This window comes from Protopterus annectens, chromosome 6.part1 (genome assembly GCF_019279795.1).
Source record: "Protopterus annectens isolate FY-2018-M chromosome 6.part1, PAN1.0, whole genome shotgun sequence".
Lineage (NCBI taxonomy): Eukaryota > Metazoa > Chordata > Ceratodontiformes > Protopteridae > Protopterus > Protopterus annectens.
The window spans coordinates 552,589,629-552,607,089 of NC_056738.1; positions in this window are offsets into that span (position 1 = coordinate 552,589,629).

The following is a 17,461-nucleotide window of genomic DNA, read 5'->3' on the forward strand; positions in this document are numbered from 1 at the left end:
ATTCAGGACATAGGGAACCTTCAAACACTGGACCAGCTTGGATTCATCAAAGACAGATTGTGCTTACTGAACTTGGAGAATTTTTTTGAAAAGGCCACCAAAGCAAAGAATGAAGGCAAAGGAGTGCACACCATATACCATGACATTGCCAAAGCTTTTAACACAGTTCCCCATTCAGGCATAGTAGAAAAGATAAATATACTGGGAATAAATCCCCATGTCACCTGTTGGCTTGCCAACTGGCTCAAAAATAGGATGCAGGAAATCATAATAGGGGATGTTACCTTCAAAAAGAGACCAGACACCACTAGAGTCCCCCAGGGTTCTCTCCTGAGACCTCTCCTGTTTGGCATCTACTTTTCTGAAGTAAAAGCCAATACCAAAGGGCTCTTGCTGGCTTTTTTTGAAGATGACTGCAAGCTAAGAGTAATCACTGAATCCCAAATTACTTAACCATCCTGCAGGACGGCTTGTCCCAAATAAATAACTGGTGCCAAAATCATGGACTGAAACTAAATGCCAAAAAATGCATTAGTATATCCTTTGGGAAATCATCTATCCCAGGGAATGACTACATTAACAAAATATCCCTAAGAGTTGATCAGGGATTTCGGAACTTATGTGGACCGTGACCTAACTTTGGACCAACATGTGTCCATTGTTGTAAGAAAGCCCTTCTATATTGCACAGCTTGTAAACAAAGGGTTTGTGTCTAGATCCAGGATGTCACTGTTCTCCTTTACTCACCTCTCATTAGGACAATCATTGAATATAATGCCTCCTTTGGCATGGATCTGTCCAGATGCATACAACTGGAACACCCATAGAGATGCCTTACTAAAAGGATACAAGGCCTAAACAGCATGTCCTACATGGAACAACATAAAGCCCTATCACTATATTCAGTATCCCACAGACTGCAAAGAGGTGACCTGTGTCTGGCATGCAAGACATCATCTGATCCAATACTGATGGACTTACTGTACATCAGCTACCTAAATGGCATCAGAGATACTCAGTCTAGGAATGTAAACATCTTCTGCAATATCAGCACAGCAGTTTAGAGGGAAAGGTATATCTCACAGAGGATACTGCTGCTCTGGAACAGACATCCCATCCACAAAAAACAAAGTTCATACCTGTCCATATTCAAGTACAATTTGAATCTATGGGAGACAGAAGATTTACCCCAGGACTGCCCCGTGTACTATTAATGGACAGAGGCATCTCCTACATGCTTTATCCCATGCATGGGCCCCCTCAGATTATCTATGGTGGATCTCAGTTATTATCATTGGGGCAATATATAATTATTGACCATATGTGGGTGAGGTCAATCTCTAACCAAATGGGATAGATTAATTTGAGCACAAAAAATAATATTGGCTAGCCTTAAAATGTCCCTCAAAGACAGCTAGCCTTCTACTTACCTATGAACCTATGAATCTATAAACTTAGAAATTAGCTTGACTAACAGGATGTGTGTTCCTTCAATATTTTCCCAAAGGATGTGAAGTCTGACACTGAAATGAATGTCATGATTTAGTGACTTCAATCCTCAGTGATTTGTCCAAAAAACAAATATTTTATCTGGAACAGATCAAACACATACAGCTAAAATCTGGACATTCTACAAAATTCTGGACATTTGAGAGGCATGGCAGGGTGAGTGTAAATGTAACCGACTGTGTTACACTGTCTTCCTTAAAGCCAGTAAAACACTATAGTGTTTTACTCTTTTCTGTAGCTATTAGCACATGGAACATAAAGAGCTTCATGTATTACAAAGAATTATGATTGAGTCTTTGATCATAACCTTTAATTATGTGTTCTCGACATGGTTGCCAAGATTCACCTTCGCTCGTGAGGTGAATTCCTTGGCATCCATGTCTCAAACCCATAATAAGCAGGTTATGATCGGTAGCCCAGTCATAATCCTCTGTGTTATATGCTTCAGACAGCAATGCAAGTTCTGTTCTATCTAATTTGGTTTGACTTATTTGTTATCTGTCTATTATCTTACTCTGTTTTGCTTATTTGCTTCATTACTCAATGATTTTTTCTTCAGCTTGTAATTGATTTACTTCTGTGTGCTGGAGTTATATTCTGCCGCTTTTAAAAAGTCTATCATTGAAAATATGACAAAGTTTACACAACACAGACAGGCAGACACACACACACACACGCACACACACGCACACACACACACACACACACACACACACACACACACACACACACACACGCACACACACACACACACACACACACACACACACACACACACACACACACACACACACACACACACACACACACACACACACAAACACACTTCCCTAAAGGCATAAGCAACCTGATGGCTCTGAGGGTATTTCCTTGTGTTGCATGTTATGTTGTGCAGAGTTTTTAGATGCTGTATGTTATGTCTGTTTAATTGAGTGTAATTCACAGCAGCCTTAATGTGTGAAAAGGCATATTATTAATGTTTCACTAAAAAGATGATACAGATATATTTAGGAAAGTAATCCCTCACCATTGATCACTACTGTCTCTGAGAAAGCTTAAAGAATAGAAGGACACACATCGACCATAAAAAAAGTTAATGGTGCTTCTAACAGTGAAGATCTTTAAAATACACTACATATGCTAGTCTGAAACAGTCAAATATGCTTTATGTTTCATTGTTTTTCTTGAATCAAACATAACCTTATTCATAAATGACAACACATTTGCAGAAAAAATGCTTCTACGTCTCCTGCTTATATATACCAGCTCCATTGTCACAAGGGGAAGATTTATTAAGCCTATTATCATGATACAGCACTTTTATTGGAGTTTGGTGTAATGGTTAATGCGTTTACCTCACAGGCACAAGATGCAGGGTTTGATTCTCACCTTGGGAATCATGTTTAGGGTTTAAAAGGCTCATGGGATCCTTAGCCTATTAATCACTCATTAACCTATTATTATTATTATTATTATTATTATCATCATCATCATCATTATTATTAACCAATTCATACAAACTATGAGATTGTTGTGAAAAATGTAGCCCTATTCCTTTTCAACCAATTGTAATAAAAAATAACCAAAATTGCACACTAAAACTGCACTTAAGGGATTATAGGATAGCCTTTTAAAGGAATATGCCTTCAGAACTAATTCAAGCAAACATCAAACACTCAAAATGTTGAGACAGATAAACAAGCAAGGTTGCACAATGTTGTATTGCCTTTGTAGGTTAGCCATGCAGGAGTAAAAACTAGTGTCACCCATGAATCTCCAGTTAGAGTCACCACATCTGGCAAGTATATAGAAGATTCTAGAAGATGATATAAGACAGATAAGTTATACAGATCATGAGTGGCTGCTGAGTCAAGTTTTCTAGGAACTCTAGTATGCCTGTGGGCAATTGCACATGGATTTATTCACTTATCCATGTATGCTAGTTACTCAAGTGTTCTTTCAGTAATATGGATAAATAATAATATTACACATTTACAGAAGTTGCCTTTGTTTAGAAAGTTCTGCAAAAATAAACAAGGAAATACAAAATAAAATAAATAAATAAATAACACTATAATGAAGTCTTCTTTGGATCTGGGACTGACCTTGATATATCTGAGATGAAGCAACATTCTCCTGTTGGTTGTCGACATCACTGAGCAGAGTTTCAGAGCTTCAGGCCCTGATGTGTTGTTACACCATTTATATAAGGATAAAGTTACTCTTTCTAGAATTCATCCTTCTAGCCAAAACTCTGTCAGATGTTGCCTTGAATTAAAAGTTTTATCTCACATATTTCTACCATCAACCAAAAAGGTGCAAAAGAATATCTGATAGAAGATTGATCCTAGATGGTTTGTGTAGAACAGAGTGTGTTTATGTACCTTTAAGAAGCGTTTCCAGATGTAAGTATGTGCATATAAATAGTGAGCACGTGCAGGCAGCAGTGCCATTTGGAGAGATTTTGAGAGAATAGCCAGAGTGTTAACATGTATGAGTGTGGTAGTCAGTCTGTTTATAAGTTTATTTAAGTTTAAGTTACAAAGTCTCAATACTGATGTGTTTGTGGGTAATAAAGCTCCTTGAACTGAACCCACAAATGTTTGTTTGTTTTATCCTGACCAGACGGGTGACATGGTGTCAGAACTGGGATTATGAGAGCAACTTCTTCAAGCCATGAGGTGCAGAGTTGAAGGTGAAGACAGATTAAGCTGGTTGGTGAAATGGAACTCAGACAAACAAAAAACTCCAGAAATGAACTTAAAGTAAAAAAAAAAACATGCACACATGATTTACTTGGCACAGAAAATGAAGCAGGGCATTTGTAAGGCACAAAGTGCATTATTAGTCAAACGAGTAACAGAAAATGTATTATTACTCAAATGAAAGGCACTAAACACATTATTAATTAAACAACATGTTCAAAACTACAATATTTGATAAAACTAGCATTCATATGGGGCTCAGAATTACGTTTGGTTTGCATAACAAGCATGTTTAAAGTAAAACAGGCATGAGAAAAGTATAATGAGCATGATAAGAGATTAAAAGGCAGCATAGCGAGTACAATAAAAATGGCAAATTGAGCTTAAAGAACAAGGCGACTGCATCTTTTTAGTAAAAGACCATGTTTGGCCACAAACTACTGTTTTGCATTGACCAAAGCCATTCAAAGCATAACTAGAGTTGTTTGAAGTATCTCAGAGTGTGCAAAGTGTTTGCAGAGTGTGTGCTTTATTACGGTGCAATTATTTCAAAGAGTTTGCTGTGTGCAAAGTACAGTTATATTGCAAAGTTCAGTCAAAGTGCAGTTATTTCAAAAAGTGTATTGTGCTGTGTGCATTTATTCGCAGAGTGCTGTCATTTCAAAGTGTTTCTTACACTGTACAGTTATTTAGCAAAGTACAGCCATTTTGAAGAGTTTCTGTGCTGTGTGCAGTTTATTTGCAAAGTGCATTCATCTCAAAGTGTTTCTTACTCTGAGCTTTTTCCACTGTGTACAGTTTATTTGCAAAGTACAGTTATTTTGAAGTATTTCTTACACTGATAAGGAGTGGTTTCACAAAGTACAGTAATTTTAAAGTGTTCTTGTGCTACATAGACTTATTTGGTAAAGTGCTATTATTTCAAAGAGTTTGTTGTGTTATTGTACATAATTACAAGTACTGGCATAAAATTCTGGCATATATATATATTTATTTGTGTATGTTCATACATAATTTCAAGCACCTTCACTACTGTTTTGATATGGCAGAGGCATTTTGCAGACCAAATCTACTTGTGTTTGATCATAATATAGCAGAGAATTGGACAACATTTGAGCAGGAATAGAATATTTTCATACAAGCAGCTTTTTCTGACAAAGATGAACATTCAAGGGCATTCATTTTGCTTAACTTAGCTGGATCAGAAGACATTGAAGGAGAGCATTCATTTGTCAGTTGTGTATGCGCCAGCAGTATATGCAGGGGAGGGGGAACTGCCATATTGTGGTACTGGATTAATCAAGAGAGAACCTGAGTGCTTGAAATGTAAATTTAGAGAAATCTGCACCCCTCAGACAAATGTTACATTAGAGAGGCACTTATTTTATACAAGACACCAAAAGCCAGGTTAACCTTTTGCATCTTATATCACTGACTTAAGAAATAAGGCAAAAACGTGCAGATTTGGTGACTTAAAAGATGAGTTAATAAAGGACAGGATTATGTGCGGTGTTAATAGTGCTGCAGCGAGAAAGATTTTACTTTGCTACAGTGATTTTATTTTATTTATTTATTTATTTTATTTTATTTTACATTTGTTGACTGGGCTAGTCTAACTGGATATATTTCCATTTTCAGTAGAGGCCCGGGGAGAAAAGCTCCAACATAGTACAAACAGTATTATGCAATTGTATAACAAAAACAAGTACAAAAAAAAAAATAAGAGGTATATACAATCAAAAGAAGGCATACTCAAAGTAAAAATATAAGTAGGTCAATAATATAACAGTTGTGAGATTGTTTGATAAGCGAGATACACTATAGTTCATTGTTGGTTAACATAAACACTTGTGGTTATAAGTTTTCGTAGACCAGATATTAGCATATAGAGGGGTATATAGAGTGAGATGTAGAACCATAGGCAGTAAAAAGAAAAGAAAAAGGAAAGGTGGTTAATTAATTAATTCATTAATTAATCAGGGTTAGTGCAGGGACATAACCAGTGTGATTTTAGGTGAATTTTGAGTTTTTGCTTAAAAAGTGACAGTGATGGAAGTAGAGTTAGATTAGTAGGTAGAAGGTTCCAGTGTTTCCCAACAGTATTGGAGAAAATGCTGTCGCTTGACAAGTTATTGGACTTACTTATACTAGCAAGTAATTTACCTGAAGAGCATAGAGAAATCAGATTGTTATAAGGGGTAATGAGGTTAGCGAGAATTGGAGTATTATTAGGTTGGTAAAAGATTTTGTGAGCAATGGTGAGTTGGGAAAAAGTTAGCATATTAGGGAGTTCAAGCCAGTCAAGCTGCTTAAGATTCAGACAGTGGTGTGTTTGAAATGCATTGCCAGTGGCAAACCTGGCAATATTGTTATAGGAGTTTGATAGTTTGAGAAGATTATTTTTTTTTAGATTAGTATAAATAGGAGAAGCATAGAGAAGAGTTGAGATTAAGTGAGAGTGGGCAATGGTGATTCTAGCTAGAGGAGTTAGGAAGAGTTTGATTCTGTATAAGGAGCCAATTTTTCTGTTCACTGCTTGAATGGTGTTATTTATATGCATATCAAAGTTAAGGTTGTTATCAATTGTGACTCCTAATAGTTTGGTAGTGTGTTCGAGAGAGATAAGGGTACCATTGTTAGATATAATAGAGAAATAATAGGAGAGGCCATAGAGATTTGTCAGATCCATCAGCTCACAGAAAGGCACACAAGTATGCTTGCAAGTGATAAGAGCATGGTTTCAACAGCCTCTAGAGCAGACGTAGACAACATGCAACACATGGTAAGCAGAAACAAGCCTAAGCACATGTCAGCTGCAACCCCTATGAGTTTCCATGGGAAACATCCTATCTTTCTAGCAAGTTCCAAGACTAGCTCAGTAAATACAGCATGTTCAGTACAGTATAAGGGTGAGTCAACAAAACCCAAGTCAGGTCTTATTGTTAACTGTTGTAATTGTGGAGCCAATCATTAGTTTAAAAGAGAAAAGTGCTTAGCATTTGGTCAGCAATGCCACAAATGTAAAAAGTGGACCCATTTTCAAACATTTTGTAAATCAAGCAAACCTCATTCAGTTATTACTAAAGGTCACTCAAAAAAGCAAGTTGATCATGTAGAAAGCTATAACTCTACTTTTTATGTAGATGGTATATCAGTGGTTGGTGAAAAGGTTAATACAGTAGATTTATTGGCAAAGAATGAATATATTGTACTGTCCTCAACAATGGCAAGCCCACAGAGCTCAAAGTATACACTGGTTCAAAGTGTAATGTAATGTCGGCAGAAACATTTGCTGAAGTGAGGGCTGGTGAGCAACTTAATTTGTCCAATTGTGCAAAGCTTTTGCTTCTGGAGGTGAAGTGCTTTCATGCTATTCGGCTGGGAACAGTTACAGCTTGCACTTTTATGTAGTCAGAAGACCTGTGCAGTCATTATTAGGCCTCAGACAAAGAAGTACATCATGTAACATTTCCCAGTTCCAGCTTTACTGATGCTATTTTCTCAGTGTATGCTGATGTGTTCGACGACAAGTAAGGCAAACTTCCAGTTGTGTACTCCATGAAAGTAGACCCGGATGCCATTTCAGTGGTCTAACCAGCAAGGAGAGTTCCAATAGCTATACAGAACAAAGTCAAGGTCCAGTTAGACAAAATGGTGCAGCAAGGTGTGATTTCTCCAGTCACAGAACCAACTAAATTGGTGTCTTCCATGGTAGCTGCTCATAAGAAAAATTCAAATGAAATCGGAATATGCATTGACCCAAGAGACTTGAACAAGGCATTATAAAGACCTCATCATCCTATGCGTACAGTCGAGGAGATTGAAACCCTCATGTCAAATGCCACAGTTTTTTCTGTCTTAGATGTAAAGAGTTAATTTTGGCAAGTAATGCTTGATTGCAAATCTTCACTACTAACTATATTTAGTACCCCATTTGATAGATACAGATTTCTCAGGATGCCTTTTGGAATAAATTCTGCCAGTGAAGTCTTTTAGCATGCAATGGAGCAAATGTTTTCAGGCTACCTGTGTGCATGACTTACTGGTTGGAGACAATGGTGAAGCAGAGCATGACAGAAACCTCAGGAAAGTACTGGACAGAGAGTGTGAAGTGAATTCAAAGCTCAATCCTCTAAAATGCAAATTCAGACTACCAGAAGTTACTTATGTAGGTCATTTATTTACCAGTACAGGCTTATGACCAGACCCTTCTAAACAAGCAGCCATTCTTGAGATGCCATCTCCAGACAATGTCCAAGCTTTACAGCATTTTCTTGGTATGGTTAACTATTTCGGCAAATTTATCCCTGACTTTAATGAGTTATCAGTGACTTTAAGAGCTGACACACAAAAATGTTGCCTGATCATGGTTAGAACAACACCAGAGAGCATCTGATAACCTCAAACAGCAAAGTGCCAACCTGTCTACATTAAGATACAATGATGTCCACAAACCAGTAGTTCTTTCCTGTGATGCTTCAAAGTTTGGTCTTGGTGCAGTGATTCTTCAACAGGGTAGATCTGTTGCCTATGCATCTAGAACTCTTACCCAAACTGAGATGCAGTATGCTCAAATTGAGAAGGAACTTTTAGCAATTGTGTTCGCATGTTCGAAGTTACATGATTATATTTATGGCCGAGCGATCTCTAGTCACTATTTTAAAGAAGCCTATACATTCAGCTCTACAAGACTACAAAAAATGATGCTCAAATTACAAAAGTATAATTTCAAAATGGTCTATACAAATGATAAACTTCTTTGTCTTGCTGATACCTTATCCAGGTCACCCAGAAATACCACAGAACAGCTTGATGCAGAGAATTTTAACTTTGATGTTATGGAAGTGTGTAATTTTTCTACCACAAGACTTGATAAGCTAAGAGATTATACAAAGACTGATCCAATATTGCAAATGGTCAACCACTTCATCAATGTAGGATGGTCGTCAAAGCAATCCTGTGTACTGCCAGAAGTACAACCTTATTTTCCATACAGAGATGAGATACTGATGGAAGATGGTATCATTTTTAAAGGTCCAAAAGTTATTGTTCCTACTTCTTTACAGCACAAATACATTCAAATTTTTCATCGTGGCCACCCAGGTTCCGATTCTACCAAATGAAGGGTGAGAGGACTAGTATTTTAGCCTTCTCTATCGAAAGACATTGATAAAGTGCTTTCTCCTTGTTCAGTATACAACAGTACTAAGCCACATTTACAAAAAGAGCCACTTCAGCTAAACCAAATTCCTGAACTACCTTGGTCAACAGTAGCCACTGATGTCTTTGAATGGAACAATCAGCATTACTTAGTGTTGGTCGACTCATATTCGAACTGGTTTGAGATCGATTTGCTACCTAACCTAATGTCCAGTGCTGTTATTACTAAGATGAAACATCATTTCTCAGTCCATGGTAGTCCACACAAAGTTATTTCTTTCAATGGTTCTTAGTTTACCAGTCAATTGTTTCAGAAATTTGTAAAAGAGTGGGACGAACTTTATCCATGTTACTAGTAGTCCTGAATACCCACAGTCAAAAGGCCTTGCTGAACATGCAGTACAGAGTGCAAAGCAATTACTAGAAAAAGTGTGACAATACTGATATCTTCTTGAATTTACTCAATCTCAGAAATATACCACATGACAACCTACTAGACTCACCTGCTCAGAGATGTCTATCTAGGCAAATGAGAACAACCTTGCCTATTAGTTCTAGTTTGTTGGTGCCTAATGCTAAAAACAACAGAGCAATTAAATCCCAACTTTTTAAGAAGTGTTCTTTTCAGAAGTCCAGCTATGATAAAATTAGCAGATTTTTTTGTCCATTAAAAGAAGGAGAGAGAGTGAGGATGCAAATGGCGAAAGGCTTTGATCGAATTGGTCAAGTGAGAGGTATATGTGCCAAACCAAGATCCTACTTAGTGGAATCTGATTGTATAGGATATAGGAGAAACCACAGAATCTTCTTCCTGTATCAGAAATGATATCACAGCATCGTACCTGTGATGCAGACTCTCGATCTCAGACCAACCCTGACAATGTTCATATCAAAGAACATGTCTCAGTATCCATTCCCGTTCCTAATGATGTTCCAGTTGTCCCCAAAGGTGAACATTCCTTGAAGACAGTCCACATTGCCAGATCCAATTCTGACTTTTGTATTACACGATCAGGTTGCATTTCTTGACCTAGTGTAAAATACACACCAACCTGGACATTAAAATTCAACAAGTGCAAATTTTTTCTCCTTTTTTCAAATGATGATGCTGTTTGCACTTTTACTTCATCTGCTTTTGGTTTTCATTTTGTGTTGTTGCTGAAGTCATCTGCATTTCTGTATAAAATGTCATCTTGTATGTGCTTCTCCTTTTGAATATGAGATGCTATTACTTTGCCCATTAATAGACACTCTGAGATATTTAGACTGAACTCCTCAGAAACTTATGTGTGTATGCCAAGTACAAGTAAATGTACCAAATGTGTATACTTCTCTATACAGTGTTGATTTTAGTCTAATAACATTTAATAACTTTATTCTGTCACAGATTTCACTTTACTTTTTGTGGCCTTGTGGCTCAGGTGACTAAAAATGGTCTGCCATCTAGTTCACTTACCCCAAATAAATAAGTAATGTTTGTTAATTCCCAAAGGCAAGACATGTCTGAAATAAAACTTGAAAAAAATCAATAGATCAATTGTTTATCTTTTAGGACAACTAATATTTGTAATTTCATTCAAACCAGGACACTCAAAGGCATTAAAATGAATTTGCCACTGCATTTTTGACATTTCAGCATCAAACTGATATCTCTACCCCAATATCACTTTTAATATGCTCTAAACTAAAAAAATGAAAATTCTTTAAAATAAATTGACTGCTGACTATATTTGAAAACAACTCTTAAAATGTTTCATTCTTTAAGTTCCTTCCACGTTCTGCAACCCTTCATTCATTGCTTTCACTCTCTTAACAGCATTTAGTTAGACATAGCAGTAGTGGTAGCATTTAATTCTTATAAATGTGTACTATGTGAATGCATAGTTGGTAGCATAACTGCAACACCATTGTATAACAATGAATTTAATGCAACACATTTCAGTTTGTTGATGTTTTATGCTTATTTTTTATTTTTTTTGTTTACTTTTATAGTACTCAATAAATGTGTTAAACAAATAAACAACAAACAAATGCATGAATGGCAAAGCTTGAATGTTTTGTGGTTGATGTTAATGCATATTACTGTAGTAATTAGCGCAGCCCATATCTATACATCATGACTTGATTTTATTCACTAAGGCACTCAACAAAATCCCAAATGATTGCAGAACCTGGCTGCAAACCTGAAAGACGAGCAGTGTGTCAGAGTGCTATTTAATCTCAGAGTCCCACTGGTTCATCAGTTGCAACTTTCAGGTTTCTATTGAAGCACATATGGCTGCTATAATTTATACTTGCAAAATGTAAAGGCTTTGTTTTACCACAGATAAGTACCCACATTCCCCTCAGCTACAGCTAGCAAACCACAGTATACTGGGGAATTTCCATAAATACCAGTAAAGGAATACTTCACCAAGACTCAGTAAAGTATAATTTTGTATATAGGAAACGTTTGCCTCCTTGTGTCTCTAATACTGCTTCTGCAATTTATAGCCTAGAGCAATCTTTTATTTCACTCTATCAACTTGAAGTTTATTAACTCTGAATAGAAATGTGGCTCTTTAATTTCTTTTGGGGCATAATTCAATATGCATGTCACAGTCTACAAATATCAGCAAATACAAATCAAGCTATTTGTAGAACTGCCAACTCTTAAGTTAACAATATCTTCCAAAAAGACACACAATTTGAGTTTAATTATGTTTTCTCTACTTGACCTAATGTAATTACTTCCATTATGTGCACATATATTTGGGGTGATGTTCTGTTTAATCATGGAAATGAGCATGTTTTGTGAGATTTTAATAATATTACTAGCTTTAATTATTTCAAAATTAGACAACATTTTCAACACCCACTGTTTAAAACGCTGATAGTATTTTTGTCTTTTTCAGCTCTTCCTCTTTCTCTTATGCTGTTTTTCTCATAGTATGATAGACTGGCTAAAATGCTCTGCAATAATGCAATAATGTATACTCTATTATAAAGCACTCCTGAACATATTACAGCTTTCTGGCTGCTTTCTTTGTGATTGGCTGAATAACCACTGGTACAGTAAGTAGCATTATTGGTTTAATTTTGCAACAAAACAGGTCAGAAATCTTGGATTATAAAACAACATCCACGATGACCTTGTCTGCAAAATAATAATGCTGGTAGATGAAATGCTTACTGTGAAAATATCTGTATGAATGATTTCCTTAGAATAAAATAGCACATTACTTAGAAAAATAACTATTTCACTTTAATTTTGCTTTTAAATTTCTGTATTCTATCCTTTTAACCTTGAGCATCTTTGTCTTTTGCTCATCTTGATAGTTCTCATCATACTCATCCTTTCATCCTTTTAACATATCAACTTCTTAAATCCTTCCTTTGCCAGTGCCACTAAGAAACCATCAGCTGTATTAATGTCCCTCAATAGTTACAGTTTTTGTGCTGGACTTTAGTTAAATGAAAATAAATAGACACCAGTGTGATAGAATATAAACAGTGATCTGGTATTCATATATATTTCATTTTAGTTTCTTCCCACTCTTTTGTATAATTCTGGGAAACTACGTTACGCTGTTTTTTTTAATTTCTCGTTGTTTCCTTATGCATATTTTAAAAGGAAAAAGAAAGCTGTCTGTTTTGACAGCTGTTGTTTTAGCTCCCTGTTGGTGATACTAAAAAGGATATAATCTGGCATATGTTGTGTATGATTAAACCAGAAAATCTAATTGCACAAAAGAGGGAAATCATGAAAACTTTCATGCAATACCCAAGAAAGTAACTAGCAATTCTTATTTATTTCTGTTTGATTACCAGGTAGGTAGGCTTGTACAAGGTCCATTTTCAGGTATATCCCACATTAACACAGACCAGATTTTCATGCATTTTATCCAGAGAGCATTACGACATGTTTGCTCTTGAGACAGACTGTGTAATTACATGAGTTAATTTAGCTGGGGATATATGTTATGTTTGTTGTGTCCCTACCAAACCTACAAACCTTAGCTGAATCTGAGTGACTTTTAGGCATGTTATATTAAATAAGAGGGTGCAGATTGCAAAGCATTTTGCATAGGTTGTGTGGGCAGCTTTCTCCTTCCTGTCCCAGTGCTAGTAAGTTATATTTTATTACATACATTTTCATAAATCTTGTCAACATAGTTGGACTACACTTAACAGACCATAAGCATCTAACAGTAGCAGATATCAGCAGAATAAAACCAGAACTATTACTTTGATAAGAATAGTGCTGTATCATGAGATCATATTGTTAGACCAGAGGGTTAACTTTTAGAGACTTTGGTGATTACAGAGTCAACTTACAGACACTTGGTGAGGTTAAAATCATCAGGGGGGTTATCTGTTACTCAGAGCCAATACCCCTAAATGAGCAGTGAGCATTTCTTGGTAATGCCTTTTGGTGGATTTCCATGAGATAGTTTCAAAACCTATTTATGTGAAGGTTATTACAGTGTTTTGTATTTGGTTTGTGGTATTGAATCCTGGTAAAGATGGCAGAAATGAGGTCTGGACAGGACTTGCTGGTAGACAAAAGCAGAGAGGAAGACAGTTTGGAGGAAAGGCATGGTAATACTTCACAGAAAAAAATATATTTACCTCAAAGAAGTTCTAGTAAACTGTTTAATACCGCAAGAGAAACAGACTGAACCCTGACTAAAAGCTGTAATGTGTTTTTGAAAAAGCCTACCTAACTATTTAATAAATAAAAATAAAAAAAAGTTAATAGATAAAAGCAAGGTACAAGTTGCTGGCCACTCTTAAATAGATCGTTGAGAACAGTGGAGGACACTTTGCACAGCTATTAACCCAGTATATATACTGTTTTATCAGGCGCTGGTCACCACAATCTGTGGGGTTTGTAGTCCATCAGTGCAACTGAAGTTACTGTTGTGATAGATGTCATCATAATTTGAGAATTTAAGATTTGAATGACATTTGTCTGGAGACTTTGAAGCCACTGGGATACAGCTAGGGTACTGTGCTTAACACACCTGTTCTTCTTTTAAAGGACACAGAAACAGTATCTCTCTACTCATACAGCGGCTGTACCCATTTTAACCTGCCTGAAAAATTCCATATTCAGAGTGCAATACAAGAGACTTCAGCTAATAACTGAACCTTGGAATTAGCAGGAAGGATATGGGTGCTGCCAAAGTCATGGAATAGAGATTCACCTCTTTAAATGTATCCAGATGCATGAGGGGGTCATTGGAGTTCGTTGAGTTGCAGCTGTTTAGTGGACCTGCTGAAACCTTACGACCATATGCCCTTTCATGTGCTGCAGAACTTCCTGCGGAAGTATGTAACACCAGAGATGCTACAGCCAGCCAGCCTGTCCCTTTATGAAACCTGGGTGTAAGGATCCAGAAAGGGGACAATTTTTAATTACTCATGTTCTTTATTTTCATGTATGGGATTGCAAGATACTGCCTATGTTGGATGTGTCCAGTCAAGGAATCCAGGAGTGGACAGACAATATTTTCCTTTCTTGCTTCATCAGAATAGGACCTGTAGCGTACACATGAGGGACGCACTACTGATTACTATGGAGATGGAATGAGAGTCAGCACCTCCAAGTATAAGATGATGGTAATGTCCTGAAAAAGAGGTATTTTGATCTCTTAGTATGGGTGCAGAAGAGCTGCCTTAGTGAAAAAGCTTTAGGGTATTAGGGTCTTGTTCATGAGTGATGTCAAGGCAGAATTAATGACTGACAGATTCATTGGGAGGCACACAGGTGTAGCTATGGCAGGGCAAAGGGTGTAGCGGCCTAAAACACAAGATATTAGTAAGCACGGATATGTCAGTATTGCAGTATGAATGTCGGTGCCATGAATGCAGATATACCTGAAACTACTTCATGTATGATATTGTAACTGTAGCAACATTCTAGAAGATAAAGTCAAATCCCACTAGATATGGACATGTATATTTCAGAAAGATTAAGGTGTGCTTTGGGTTTATTGGCCTGAATACAACCATAAAGACTTAAAAAAGCAAAAACGTCAGGGAAATACAGAAGCCATTAAGCTGTAACACCTGATATCCTTAAGGGCTCATTTGAATTCATCCCATGGGCTTCCATTAAAGTAGGTTTAAGGTATCAGACAGTGAAAACTCTAGCTTGACAGAGTTTTTCTTTCAGTTTTTACTAAATGGTTTGTCAGTGTCATATATATATATATATACACACACACACACACACACACACACACACACAAAAGAACATAAAACTATTTCCTTAAAGGTTTCCATTTCAAAATATATTTAATATTCACTGAAGCATTTTGTCCAGGTTTATAATCAGCTCTTAACCTGCTTATCCACTTATACTCCACCTTTTCCATTTTATTCACAATGTCATGTCCTCTAAAATTATTTACAGTGACAAATTAAAACTATAATTTTCCCCTTCCTTTTGTATATGCTTATATATGACTAAATGATTTGGGGAATATCAAGTATATTTTGAAACTGAAGCCTTTAAGGAAATAGTTTTCTCTGTCTCTAGATCTGCACATATCTATATATATATATATATATATATATATATATATATAAATATATATATATGTATGTATGGATCAACATGTAATTACCAAAAGTACACTTACCTGAAACTCTAATGGCCAAGACGACTTCACCTAAACTACTAATCACCGAAGCTACAGAATTTTGGATCTTTCTAAGGCATTCGATATGGTTGATCACCAACTTTTAATCCACACCCTGCAAACATTCTGTCTAGATACTGGAGCCCTCCAATGGTTTCAATCCTACCTGAATGGTCGACAGCAGGCTGTCCTCTGGCAGAACAAATTCTTTAACCTTCTACCTAACACCCTTGGAGTACCACAAGGCTCTATACTAGGGCCCTTGCTGTTCTCCATCTTCATTAATGACCTTTATACTGTCATCCCAAAAGTCAGCTGTATCCAATATGCTGATGACTCTACTCTGATTTGCTCAGCCACATCTCCAGTAGAGTTATGGTCAGCTACCCAGACCACCTTTAATACAATAGAAAACTGGCTTTCTGAACATCGTCTGATCCTAAATCCCAAAAAAACTAAAATGCTGTTATTTTCACCAACACATAGGTCTACCGCTTTCACCTTTACCATAAAATCAAATGATGGCACAATAATCGCCCCTGACCCATCTACAAAACTATTAGGTGTCATCATAGACAATAATCTAAAATTTGACCTACATGTTAACTAAACTATCAAAACCATCAATAAAAACTAGGGTCACTTTACAGAATAAAAGCCTTCCTAACCCCTCCAGCTAAAATTGCCATAGCTCGCTCTCACCTTCTTTCAACCCTTTTGTATGCATCCCCTCTACTCTCGAATTTAAACAAGACTGTCCTTAACAAACTCTCAATTTGCTACAATCACATTTCCAGGTTTGCCACTGGGCTGCCTTTTAGGACACATCATTGCATCAATCTAAATCAGCTTGGTTGGCTTGAACTACCCAGCCTAATCCAGTATAACCAACTGATTATGGCCTATAAAATCCTCTATAATCCGGACAATACTCCTGTACTTAAAAATATTATCACCCCCTATAACAATCCTAGACCGCTTCGATCCTCTAACAAACTACTAATTCAGACTAGCAAAATTAATAACACAGCCGGTGATTCTCTCTTTGCAAACTCTGTAAGTAGATCCTGGAACTCTCTTTCAACTGATATTACCTTACTTTCCATCTTAGATCAATTTAAAACTAGACTCAAACAACATTTGTCACTTAACTGGCTATGTCAATGTATCAAGCCTGGCTAACTCTCAATATAATGTGTAAAATCTGTTAACCAGTTTACTATGTAATTTAATTTAATCCTGACGTGCTCAGGATTAACTGTAACATGTGGAACTTGTTTAAGTTGCTTACTTATGTAATCTCTGTAAATAGTCTGTTTGTAATATGTAATGCTCGTATTATGTAATGCTATATCTGCTTACCCTTGGAGCTTTTCTCCCCGGGCCTCTGCTGAAAATGGACATGCATCCAGTCGGACTATCCCGGTCAACAAATGTAAAATAAAAATAAAAATAAAA